Here is an 11,369-nt window from a genome sequence, read left to right on the forward strand (position 1 = left end):
ACTGCATTATTGCATCAGAGGTCCGCAGCAAACCCTGAGGGGCTTGGTATCTCCGATTTATAGCTTTATAGGATAAATCCTATAGATTTATAGGAACAGAGGCTCCCACATCAGCCTGCCTGGGAGCACTGCGTGCCTACAAAATGGTACAGATGAGTTTTGAACTCAAGCCTGGTTGCCTCTTTAACTCCATGTCATCTTAGCACAAAACCAGTAGGGCTTGGGTACTAAATTCTGGGAACACTGGGGTCGGGTGCCAGAGGGCATGCTGGTGTGGCGAGTCCAGGCTGCCACCTTCATCCCTGTCGCTGAGGGCTTGATGCTTCTCCCAGAGTAGGCTCCTCACCCTCCTGAATCCCCTCCTGGCACCCACCCCCCAGTAAGGCACAGCCATCAGGCTCCCTGCCCCAGCCCCACACCAAACCACGTCCTCTCTCTGTATTGTAAGATACCTCCTCCCCGGGGCTGCCCTCATGATGTACAGCCTGAGTAACGCGCCCCATCCTGCATGTGCAGCGCCCCTCGCTGACTCCGTGGGAACGTGCGGTCGCCTGCTGGGCCAGCGGCTCAGCACCTCCTCACACACCCACAGGGCTGTCCCCGACGCCCGCTCCGTGCTCTGCACTCTCAAAACTAACTGAAAAGTGACTTCGAGGCACCCTGCTGTCCCCGTGCTGAAGGAACCTGCACCCGCACACAGGGACCTTGTGGCCTGATGCCAGCATAGGGGAGGGCACACATTCTGACCTCGGACTAGTTCAGGTTCAGATTCTGGTCTGCTACTTATCCACTTTATGGTCCCGGGACGCGAATCTGCCACTTGGCACTGGGTTTTCTCTCACGGGCAGAAGAGATGCTCACATCCAGAGGCAGCACAAGCTCGGGGCTGGGCTCAGGAATTCTGCTGTCCTTGTGACGAGGTGGCTAAAACTCCGGGACAAGGGGTGCCATAGAGTTTTTAGGCACACAAACTCTGGGGGGCTGGGGTTCCGATGGTGACAATATTTAGTCTAATTCAAAACACTGCTGACTCAAGAATTTGATGGTCGCCGTGGGAAGAGGGTGGGAATGAGGTTTGCCCTGGAAGACGTTCGGTGCCACACGATTGTCCACTCCTCCTCTGCATTCAGGACCCCAGGACACTTTGGAAAAGCCACGCTGCTTCCTTCTCTGGCTGTGGGCTGCACAGAGTGGGGAAGAAAGCACCTTCCTGCCAACAGCTTTTCCCAGGGTCTGGCATGTTTGTTTCCCTGGGTAGAGAGAGGCTCTGGGGTGCCCGGGCCACCATCTGCTGGAGCCGCCGTGCCTGGACCCGGCACCAGCCCAGCCGCCAGCAGGACCCCGTCCCCAGCTTTTGGCAGCTGCCTGGGCCAGGGGAGCCCAGGCCTGGGCTGGATGACCTCGCAGCTGTGCCTTCAGCCCCTCGGGGGCTTGTGTTTCTGTCTGTCTCAGGGGCCCAGCCCGGCTGCCAGGCAGAGGGCCCACTGTCCTTCAATACCAGAGGCTCACATTGCCTGGCCTGTGCCAGCGGTTGGCAAAGGATTTTCAACCAAGAGGCCCCGTGTCTCTTGCATCCGTGGCCGCCTGCTTGTGCCACCAGAGGCGGGGACCCCAGGTGGGGGTGGGGCTTTGCCAGCTTTTCCATTTCTCCTTGACAGGTCTGGAAACTCCTTGAAAGCTATCTGGTTTCACATGAGGCAAGGGGGAAAATCATGCAGGTGGCTCTGAAAAGAGAGACACTTGTTAAATTGTAGTGAAAAGATACTGACACTAAAGCAAGGTATGAGTTTTCTACCCTGACTCTATGGAAGAGTATACGGCTTATGATGAGGGGGAGGAGGGGGGAGGAGGGGGGAGGAAGGGGCACGGGGAAGGGGGGGGGGAGAGGGAGAGGGATGGGGAGGAAGAGGGAGAAGGGGAGACAGCCCCATGATGGAGCACACACCATGTTTGGTGTCCTACCCCCGCCGTTCCTTCTCATACTCAGCAACCATAGGAAATAGATGCTGTGATTCCCCATTTTACAGACGAGAAAGATGAGGGCAGAGGAGTGAAATGACTTGCCCTAGGCCACACAGCTGCTGAGTGGCTGCAGGGGATTTGAGTCTGGTCTCTCTCTAACAGACGTCCTTTTTTTTTTTTTTTAAACATACTTTTATTTACATTTTAATATTTGAACCACAAATATATATTCAAAAACTTAAAGAATTTTTTAAAATTAAGTGGTTGACAGCTTATGTTGTTTTGTTTTGCTTGCCGGGTTTTTTTATTGTGGTAAAATACACATAACATAAAATTTACCATACTAACCATTTTTAAGGGTACAGCTCAGTGATACTAAGTTCATTTGTATTGTTGTGCAATTATCATCAGCATCCATTGCCAGGATTCTTCTCATCTTGTAAAACTGAAACTCTGTCTCCCTTAGACACTAACTTGCCATCCTGCCTTCCCCCAGCCTCCGACAACCACCATCCGACTTCCTGCCTCTATGCATTAGACTGCTCTAAGTCCCTCAGATGAGTGAAATCCTACAGGGTTTGCCTTTTTGTAACTGGCTTATTTCACTGAGCGTAATGTCCTCAGGGTTCATCCATGTTGTAGCAGGGGTCAGAGTTTCTTTCCCTTGTAAGGCTGAATAATATTCCATTGTGGGCATAATACCTCATTCTGCTTAGCTGTTCATCTGCCAACGAACGATTGGGTTGCTTCCACATTTTAGCTTTTTGAATAATGCTGCTATGAAATGGGTGCACAAATATCTCTTCAAGACTCTGCTCTCAATTCTTTTGGGGCACATACCCACAGTGGAATTGCTGGATTATATGTCAAATCTATCCCTAATTTTTCGAGGAACCACCATACTGGTTTCCACGGTGGCTGCCCCATATTACATTCCCCCCAGGCGTGCACAAGGGTCCAGTTTCTCCACATCCTTGCCGATACTTGTTTTTTTCTGGTGTTTTGATAGTGGCCATCCCAATGGTGTGAGGCGGCATCTCACGGTGGCTTTGATTTGTATTTCCCTGATGATCAGTGATGTTGCGCTTCTTTCCACGTGCTTATTGACCATTCATTTATCTTCTTTGGAGAAATGTCATTTCAAGTCCTTTGTCCACTTTATAATCAGGTTGTTTGGTTTTTGAGGCTCTTGAGTTTTAGGAGATATTAATTTTCTAGATATTAATATTAATTAAGATTAATATTAAGATATTAATATTCTAGATATTAATCTCTTATCAGAGGTATGATTTGCAAATATTTTCATTCTGTAGGTTGCCTTGCACTCTGTCAATGGTATCCTTTGGTACACAGAAGTTTCTATGAAGTCCAAAGGGTCTGTTTTTTTTCTCTTGGTGTCCGTGCCTTTTGTGTTATAGGAAAGAGGTCACTGCCGAATCTAGTGTCATGAAGCTTTGCCCTATGCTTTCTTCTAGGAGTTTTGTTTTGGCTCTTACATTTAGGACTTGACACATTTTGAGTTAATTTTTTGTATGGTGCTAGGTAAGGGTCCAGCTTCATTTTGCTGCATATGGATATCCAGTTTTCCCAACACCATTTGTTGAAAAGACTGTACATTCCTTATTGAATGGTCTCAACACCCTTGTCAAAAATCATTTGACCATATGTGTGAGGGTTTATTTCTGGTAACACCTATGCTTTTAACTGGTTCTTGCACTGCATCTCAAAACTGTGCAACGCTCAGGAGAATTACGGAGTTTCAAAGCTTCAGGAGACCCCCAAACAAGTAAGGAGCACTTCTCCATTCTGTAGGTGGAAAACAGAGGCCAGTAGGCAGAGCACTCTCGCTCCACTGCTCATGCCCATACAGGACTCTGTCAGGATCCTCACCGCCTGGAGTGAACTGAGGGGTCAGAGGGGTGCTTTTCTTGCCTTTTAGCAAATGTTTCATTCTGTGGGCAAATGCACTCATGTGTTTTGGAAACCCAAAGTGTAGAATATGGAGGAGAGAGGAAGCAACTAGAATTGGCCCAGGAGTGAGGTGTGCTGGTTGGGAGGCCACATAAACCCCTCGAGTCAGGCTCCAGGACCACTCTCTTCTGGGTGACTCTGGGGGATGCCCCTCATCCGTACACAGGTGCAGCAGGCAACCTTAAAAATCATGTACGTGGTCCAAGACTACCGCTCCTCCCACCGGCCCCCAGCACATGTCCTACGCGCCGTGCCCACCTCTACCTCTTTCCTGCCCTTCACCGTCCTTGAGTCCCAGGCTCCAGCCATGCCGAAACACGCTATTTTCCTGAACAAGGGCCAGGCTGGGTGGCACTCCTGTGTCCCGGCTCACACAGATGCCTTTATGACTCTGCTTAGGTCATCTGCTCCTCAGAGCCATCTTCGCTGTACCTGCTCTTGTAGAAGTCATCTCGCCCGCCCTGTCTACTCATGGACTCTGAGCCCCCTTGCACAGTGGCCCCCAAGTCACAGTCACGTGTGTGTCTTCCTACCAGGACTGAGATCTCTTGAGCCAGGAATTGTGTTGCAAATATTCAAAAGAATGCCCTAAAGAACTTGTGTGCGTGTGCGTGTGTGTTCGTGTGTGCATGTGTGTGTAATCCTCAGTGCACACAATAGTTGCTCAATACACTTTGAATCCAGTTCAGAAAGGGAACAGTGGCTAAAAAGCCAGGTCGTCAAGAGAGCTGAGCACTCAGCAGGGGCTCGGGATAGGACAGTGAGGTACGGGCTCAACAGCCAGTACTTTATGGTATTTAGGAGAAAGCAGTTGGGTATCTTTTTGGCCACCACGCCCCACTAACTCTAGTGTGAAATTAGATTTTCATTCTGGGAAAGGGGCCACCAACAAACTGGTTTTCCCAGGGCCCAGGAAGGAGTGGGGACGAGGGGGTCTTGGTTCTGGCCCAAGAATAAATGATCAAGTCAACCCCAGGTTTAATTCCCCTTTGACCTCATGTCCGTGACCGTCACTGCCACCAGCTGGTCCAGGTGCTGGCAGGTAACTTCTGCATGCCAGTTCCCTATCCCAGTCCTCTGCAGGGAGCTGGAGGCTCTGTGCACCCCGACACTGGCTGGCCCAGCTGGAAACAGCTGGGCACAGCACAGATGCCCCGCTCACCACAAGCCGGGCACTGACCTATGCAAACACAAGCAGAATTATAGCCACCCATAAACAAATTAGCATCCTTTAAAAGGTGAAAAGCTCCATAAAATGTCTGGGTTTTGTTTACGGCTGCTAGGTGGGGGTGACAGAGCCTTGGATTAAATCAGCGGGGTGCCCATGTGGCGCTGGCTCTCCTTCCTTCCCCTGGCCTGCCCCCAGCCTCACCAGTACAGACCAGGGCGCACTCCCGGGCACGCAGCCCCGCCTTAAATGGCCACTCCGTCCGTCCTGCCGTTGTTCCTGCCAGCCCAGGTCCCAGCAGGTGTTCCCTAATTAGCAATCTCTTCATTTCCAATCAAAGCACAAAGCGGCCCCAAAAGCCTGTCTTTATGAGGGAGCCAGCAGCGGCGAGGGATGTGCGGGGGGATAATTGTCTTCGCCAGTGGCGGCAGTAAGCGGGCTGGCTAATTCATTATTGTAATAACTTTGCTTGTCCTTGGGGAGGTGGGGGTGGGGGAGGGGAGGGGGGGGAGGGGACCGAGTGGCTGAGGGTGGGGCAGGGTGAGGGTCTGGGGCAAAGGGGTGGGAAACAGAGGAGCGAATGAACGGGCACTTGCTGGCTCCCCTTTCCGCCGACGCTCTGTCCCCACTTCCCGCCGCAGGGGAGTGCTGGGGCTTGCCAGCCCTCTGCGGCAGCCGCCGAGTGGCAAGGAGTCTTCCAGAATTTCCAGAATTTCCATGGTGCGGGGAGGAGCCCTGGGTTCTGGAGGGGGCTCTGGGCTCTGGGAAGTGTATGCTCAGTTACCCTCGGGGCCTGAGGGGCTGAGATCTGGAAGAAGTCAGGGTCAGGGCTGTGCGGTGGGGTCTGAGGAGCCAGCCCTCTATCCTACCAAGGGCTCAAGTCCTGTCAACTCCTAGACCTTGACTGTCATCCCGCCTGGGCACAGTGGCAGAAGGTCACACCAGTGAGAACGCCTCAAGGGTCTGCGCTCTACTTGTGTTGGCAGAATGATGTGGGAGGCCTGCCAAAGACCCCTCCAAGTCTGCAGGGACTGCGGAGGTGGCTGAGCGGGTCCCTCAGATGAAGCTGAGGTGCTGCTGGCCCCGTTGCCCTCTCCCCCTGTCCTGGCGCGCTCTCCCTGAACCATTTCTCTCACAGTGAGCAGGGCCTCGTGAGTGAAAGGTTGGAGAGACCCTGCGTGGCAGCCGTGGGCTGCGTCCTCAGGTGGCTTTGGGGAGGCTTTGGGATTCCAGCTGAGCCTCCATCCAAAAATGAAATGCAGGTACAGAGGTAGGAAGGGAGGGTGACCTGGAGGGGGCGCAGCAGGGGCAAAGGCAGAGGGTGAATCCTGGGATTGGGGGTGGAAGGAGGCAAGTCTTGGGACGCGGGTATGAGTGGGGGTCGTGCCGAGGACTCGGGAGATTTGGGAATGGAGGATGAGGCCAGCCCATGGACTGACTGGCAGGCTGAGGGTTCAGTTTTTATTTCTTGTGCCCGCAAGTCAATAGCAACACAGCCCCTGCCAGAGAGCCCGTGATTGGCCTTGCTCGGCCCTGGAGGGAAGGCATTAGGGTAAACCCTGGGCTTTCCATGGCAGCAGTACTTGTTGAGAAAAGGTCTGGACCAGGGGTGCCTGGCCAGCTCAGGGGAGCCTGGGACTCTTGATCTTGGGGTCATGAATTCGAGCCCCGTGTTGGGTGTAGTTTACTCAAAAGACCTGGACCAGAGCAGGGACCTTCCAGGGGACCAGAGGGAAAGTTCCCCAGACTCCTCCCTCTCCATTTGCAGCGGCAATCTCCAGTCCCTGCCCGTGCCACTTGCCATGGGACATTAGCAATGGATTACTGACCAGCACTTGCCTGACTCCTCACAGCCTGGCTCTGAGCTCTGAACATTTCCCTGGGGCCTTAGTGCGCGGTGGTTAGGATCGGGGACTCTAGAATCAGAAGACCTGTGATCGAATCCTGACTCCACCAGCTAATTCATCACTTTGTGCCTCAGTTTCCCCCTCTGTGAAATGGGGGTATGAGTCCCTACCACACATGAGCTAACACATGTGAAGTGCACAGCACAGTCCTGGATGGTAGTGAGGGCTCCTGCTGGGCCAGTTCCTGCTCTGAAAGACTCGGGAATGGGGACAGGGGGTGTGAGGGGACCGGGAGAGGGTATTCACGGCTCCTTCCACCTGTTGTTTCCCTCAGGGAGGCTGAACTTGGATGCTCTCAGGTTCTCAGGTGGAAGAACGCTGGGAGGGGCCGTGGCAGGAAGGGTTTTGCTTGCTGCAGCCCATCCTCTAGTCCGGGGCTAACTTGGAGATCTCTACACTGACCCGGAGGCTGAGGCCCAGCCCCACTCCCCCCACCCCTGTCTGTGTGTTTCCGGTGGGGAGGCCCTGGGGCTGTTTCCTGGACCCCACACCTGTGAGTCGTGGGGGGAGGGGGTGGCTGTGCTGACTGGGGGGTCCTCCCGGCCCTGGACTTGGTCTGGCCACAGAACAGTTTGGGAGGCCTGGTGCCCAGCCCCCAGCTCTCTCAAAGGACGTTTCCTCGGGCTTTGATCCCTGCCTCTCACAGGAGCTTCAGAGTCTAGAAAACCCAAAAGTCAGCCTTCGTCTTCGCCCACCCCTGATTTACAGATCATTCTACAACAGCCTTTCAGCAGTTATTTATGAAGCATCTTATCATGTGCTGAGCAGAATCCAATTCTAACAAGTGAATGAGGGGAAGTTTTGGGGATCCCCTTCTCTCTGGGGATGGAGAAGGCCACTCTGAGGAGGTGACATGTAAGCTTCAGCCCAAATGACTGGGAGAGAGCCAACTTAGGATCCATAGGAGCCAGAGGAATGCTGCCCAGGGGAAATATAATGCAAGCCGCAAATGGGAACCACTTGGGTAATTTTAAAATTTTCTAGTAGCTATATTTTTAAGAAGTCAAAAGAAACAGGTAAAACTAATTTTAATAGTATATTTAATTTAACCCAATGTATCAAAATATTATTTTAACAAGGACTCAATATAAAAAATTATTACTAGATATTTTACGTTCTTTTTCTTGTGCTAAATCTCTGAGCTCTGGTGTCTGTTTTACACTCAGCACTTTTCAACTTGGACCAGCTGCATTCCAAGTGTTCAGTGGCTGCCTGTGGCTAGTGGCCCCTGTCTCTGACAGCGCAGTGTAGAAGTTAAGGGCATCACCGCTTGCTGTGTGACATTGGGCAAGTTGCTGAACCACTCTGTGCCTTGGTTTCTTGATCTGTACAATGGGGTAGTAATAGAACCTGCCCCTTAGAGAGCTGCTATGAGAATTAAATAAACTCATGAACATAAAGAGCTAAAATAGTGCCTGGCAGGCAGAAAGTGCTATTTAAATGTCAGCTATTAATAAGAATTAGAAAAATAAGAATAATAAATCTCGAGGCAGAGCAGTCAAGGCAGACAACAGAGAGCAGAAGGAAGAGCAGGAGTGTGTGGGGAGGGGCACTGGAGCAGAGGCGGTGGGGGGGGGGGGCGCAGGGGAGGCCTGCAGGGTGGTGCCCATCACACCCAGGACTTGAAAAGGTTTCCTTTTCAGCTCCAAGAGCAGAGCCTGAGAAACCAGAGAGAAAATTCTAGGGGCCGAGACTTTGTCTGATACCTGTTGCCATCTCAAGGGATGGGGTGTGAGCCCTGAGTGGGGGGCCTGGAGCACCCCTCAGTCTTCCCCATCTTGCTCTGACTCCAGAACTGTTGCATTCCTCCCGCTCACAGCCTACTGAGAGGCCAGGGCATCAGCTGGAGGGGGAATATTAATGATTCAATTTTCAACCGGGTTCCACTCCAGGGCCTCGCCTGCGACATACATTTTTAATCATAACAAAACAGAATGACAAAGGGAGTCATTTACAGCAAGGCAACCCCTGCCGCCTGGCCCCCCTGAAGGGTCTGCTTGGGGGGAGGGGGAGCTGGCTTCCCAGCCCTCAAGACATTCCTCATTCTGGTGCCCACCTTCAGAGAGGGTTGAACCAGGGGCCCAGCCTCTGGCCTTGCCATGCCAAGCAAGTCATTCTCTCTGAGCTATGGCTCTCTTCCAAAAGGGAGCTAGCTACCCAGTCGGGGGAGCCAGAAACACTTGGGGGCCCAAGGGCCAGAACTGGAAAGCTGGGGGTAGCAGAGACTTGACCACCTCCCTGAAGGTTCTGGCTGATCCACAGCAGGGACGAGGAACCCTGGGGGTGACGAGGGGCCATGTGGATATGGAGGTCGCAGAGAATTCTACCTGCCCATCCTCCCAGGCCTGGAGTCATTCTTCTTTCTTCCGAGCCTCTGTGGGGTTTGGGGTTGGGTGCCCCAGAGCCGGCCTGGTACCTTCTGAGCTGACCTCACCTTGCTGGTTGCGGGTGATTATCTGGCTCCTCCTGATGGAAGCAGCACCTTCGTTCCCAGCGGGCTCTCTGTGGAACTCTGTGGAACTCTGTGGGCTGCTGGGTCCGGGCCCATCCTCTCTGGTGACTAGCTTGGCACGGGGTCGATCTGGAATGCTCTCCTTCGGTCCATCTCCGTGAGCCTTCCCTGACGACCTGGCCACAACGGCAACCTCCAGCAACCAGTCTGTCTCCTTTCCCACCACCGTCCCCATGTCTGCACCACCCTCTTGGAGCTTCTGCTGCCCTCTGACCATCGCCCTGTCCACTCTTCCAGTCTCTGAGCACGCAGTGTGTGTGTGGGGCTGTGTCTGCTGGCTCAGTACCGTGGGCAAGGCAAACAAGCCACACACGTCTACACTGTATAGAAAGCACTGTAGTGGGGGGCGTCACAAAGCTATAGGAGCATAGGGACCAATACACGTCAATGCGTCATGCTGTTTCTTCCACTAATATTTATGAAGGACTTCGTCCATGCCAGGCGCTGTACTAGGTCCTGCAGCCGCAGTGGTGAAGATGATAGTCTCCACCTTCACAGACTTTACACTTAGGTGGAGAAGATGAAACAAACCAACAGGTGCCCCCTGCTCCTTCTTACATCCTCCCTTGGGTCTTATACACAGCAGGCGCTCAATAAATGCTTGCTGGCTGGTTGGTTCTCAGGTGGCTCATTCTCTGACTGTGCTACTTTCTTCCCCCTTGCTTTCTGTTTGTGAGGCTGGTTCCTAGGTCGGGCTTTTACCTATTTCCCACCAGGAAGTCCCCATCCTGATCCGGTTAGCTCTGATCTCAGGTGTAATAAATTAGGTGTAGCAACACCAACTTTTATTAGGTGCTCGTTATGTGTCAGGTGCTAAACACTTGGCCAATACAGGTAATACAGGGAATACAACCTCGAATCTTCACACCCCCATGGAACAGGTGCTACGATTTAATCTATTTTGCCAAAGAGGAGAAGCAGGTGCAGAGAGGATAAGTCACTTGCCCGAGGTTGCACAGCAAGTAATGAGCAGAACCCGGATATAAACCCAAGCAGTCTGGCTTCAGAGTCTATGCTCTAAACCACACTGTGTCATTCTGCAGCTGCCTCCTATCATGGAGAAAACAGGTCAGAAAGACCTATTTTCACCCCATTTACAGAAACTCGCCGCCTTTTAGTTGACAGGGAGCCACTGCTGAGGACATCTAGGCTCTGTACCACACTGTCCAGGAAATCATGGAAGGGCAGTGCTGGGGTGGGGGGTCCTCAGGGTCCCTCTCCTGCATCCCTCATGTTTCAGCCCAAGCAGCCAAGGCCAGAGATGGGAATGGACTGGTCCAGGATCTCAAAACCAAGTCCTGACTGAGGAGGGGCTTTCCTGGCCCAGGCTATCCGTGGCCCCAGGCTGCCTTCCTGAGCACCAGATAGCTGGTCTCACGTGAAGACGGCAGAAAGGCCCAGAAGCGGCCCCTGAGTTCCTGAGTGTGCAGCTGCCTCCCGGCAGGGACCCTTCTTCCTGGGCTCTCCGGGGCCGACGGCTTCCTGCCCTTCTGGTTCGATGCCATCTACTCCACCATGCGCCCCCCCCCCCCCCCGCCTGTCCATTGTCTTCCCCCTGAGGTGGCAGGCAGCAGTACCCGGTCACCCAGGGCAGGGCTGGGAGTAGGGACACCTGCCCCACAAGGTGAGTCGGCCCCCAGGGCTCTCCTCACTCTAGCATTCATTCCAACGTATGTACTAGCGTGTTCTGGGTGTTGGGGGATTCAACAGTGGACAAGATGGACAAAAGTTCCTGCCCTCCTGGATCTTACGTTCATTGTGTGTTGGGGGGTGGCAGGCGGATATAAACAAGACGAAAGCAAACCTAGGATTATCAGTGCATTTCGTATATGAGTTAGAGTAAGTGTCA

This window comes from Phoca vitulina, unplaced genomic scaffold (assembly GCF_004348235.1).
Source record: "Phoca vitulina isolate PV1807 unplaced genomic scaffold, GSC_HSeal_1.0 scaffold7, whole genome shotgun sequence".
Classification (NCBI taxonomy): domain Eukaryota; kingdom Metazoa; phylum Chordata; class Mammalia; order Carnivora; family Phocidae; genus Phoca; species Phoca vitulina.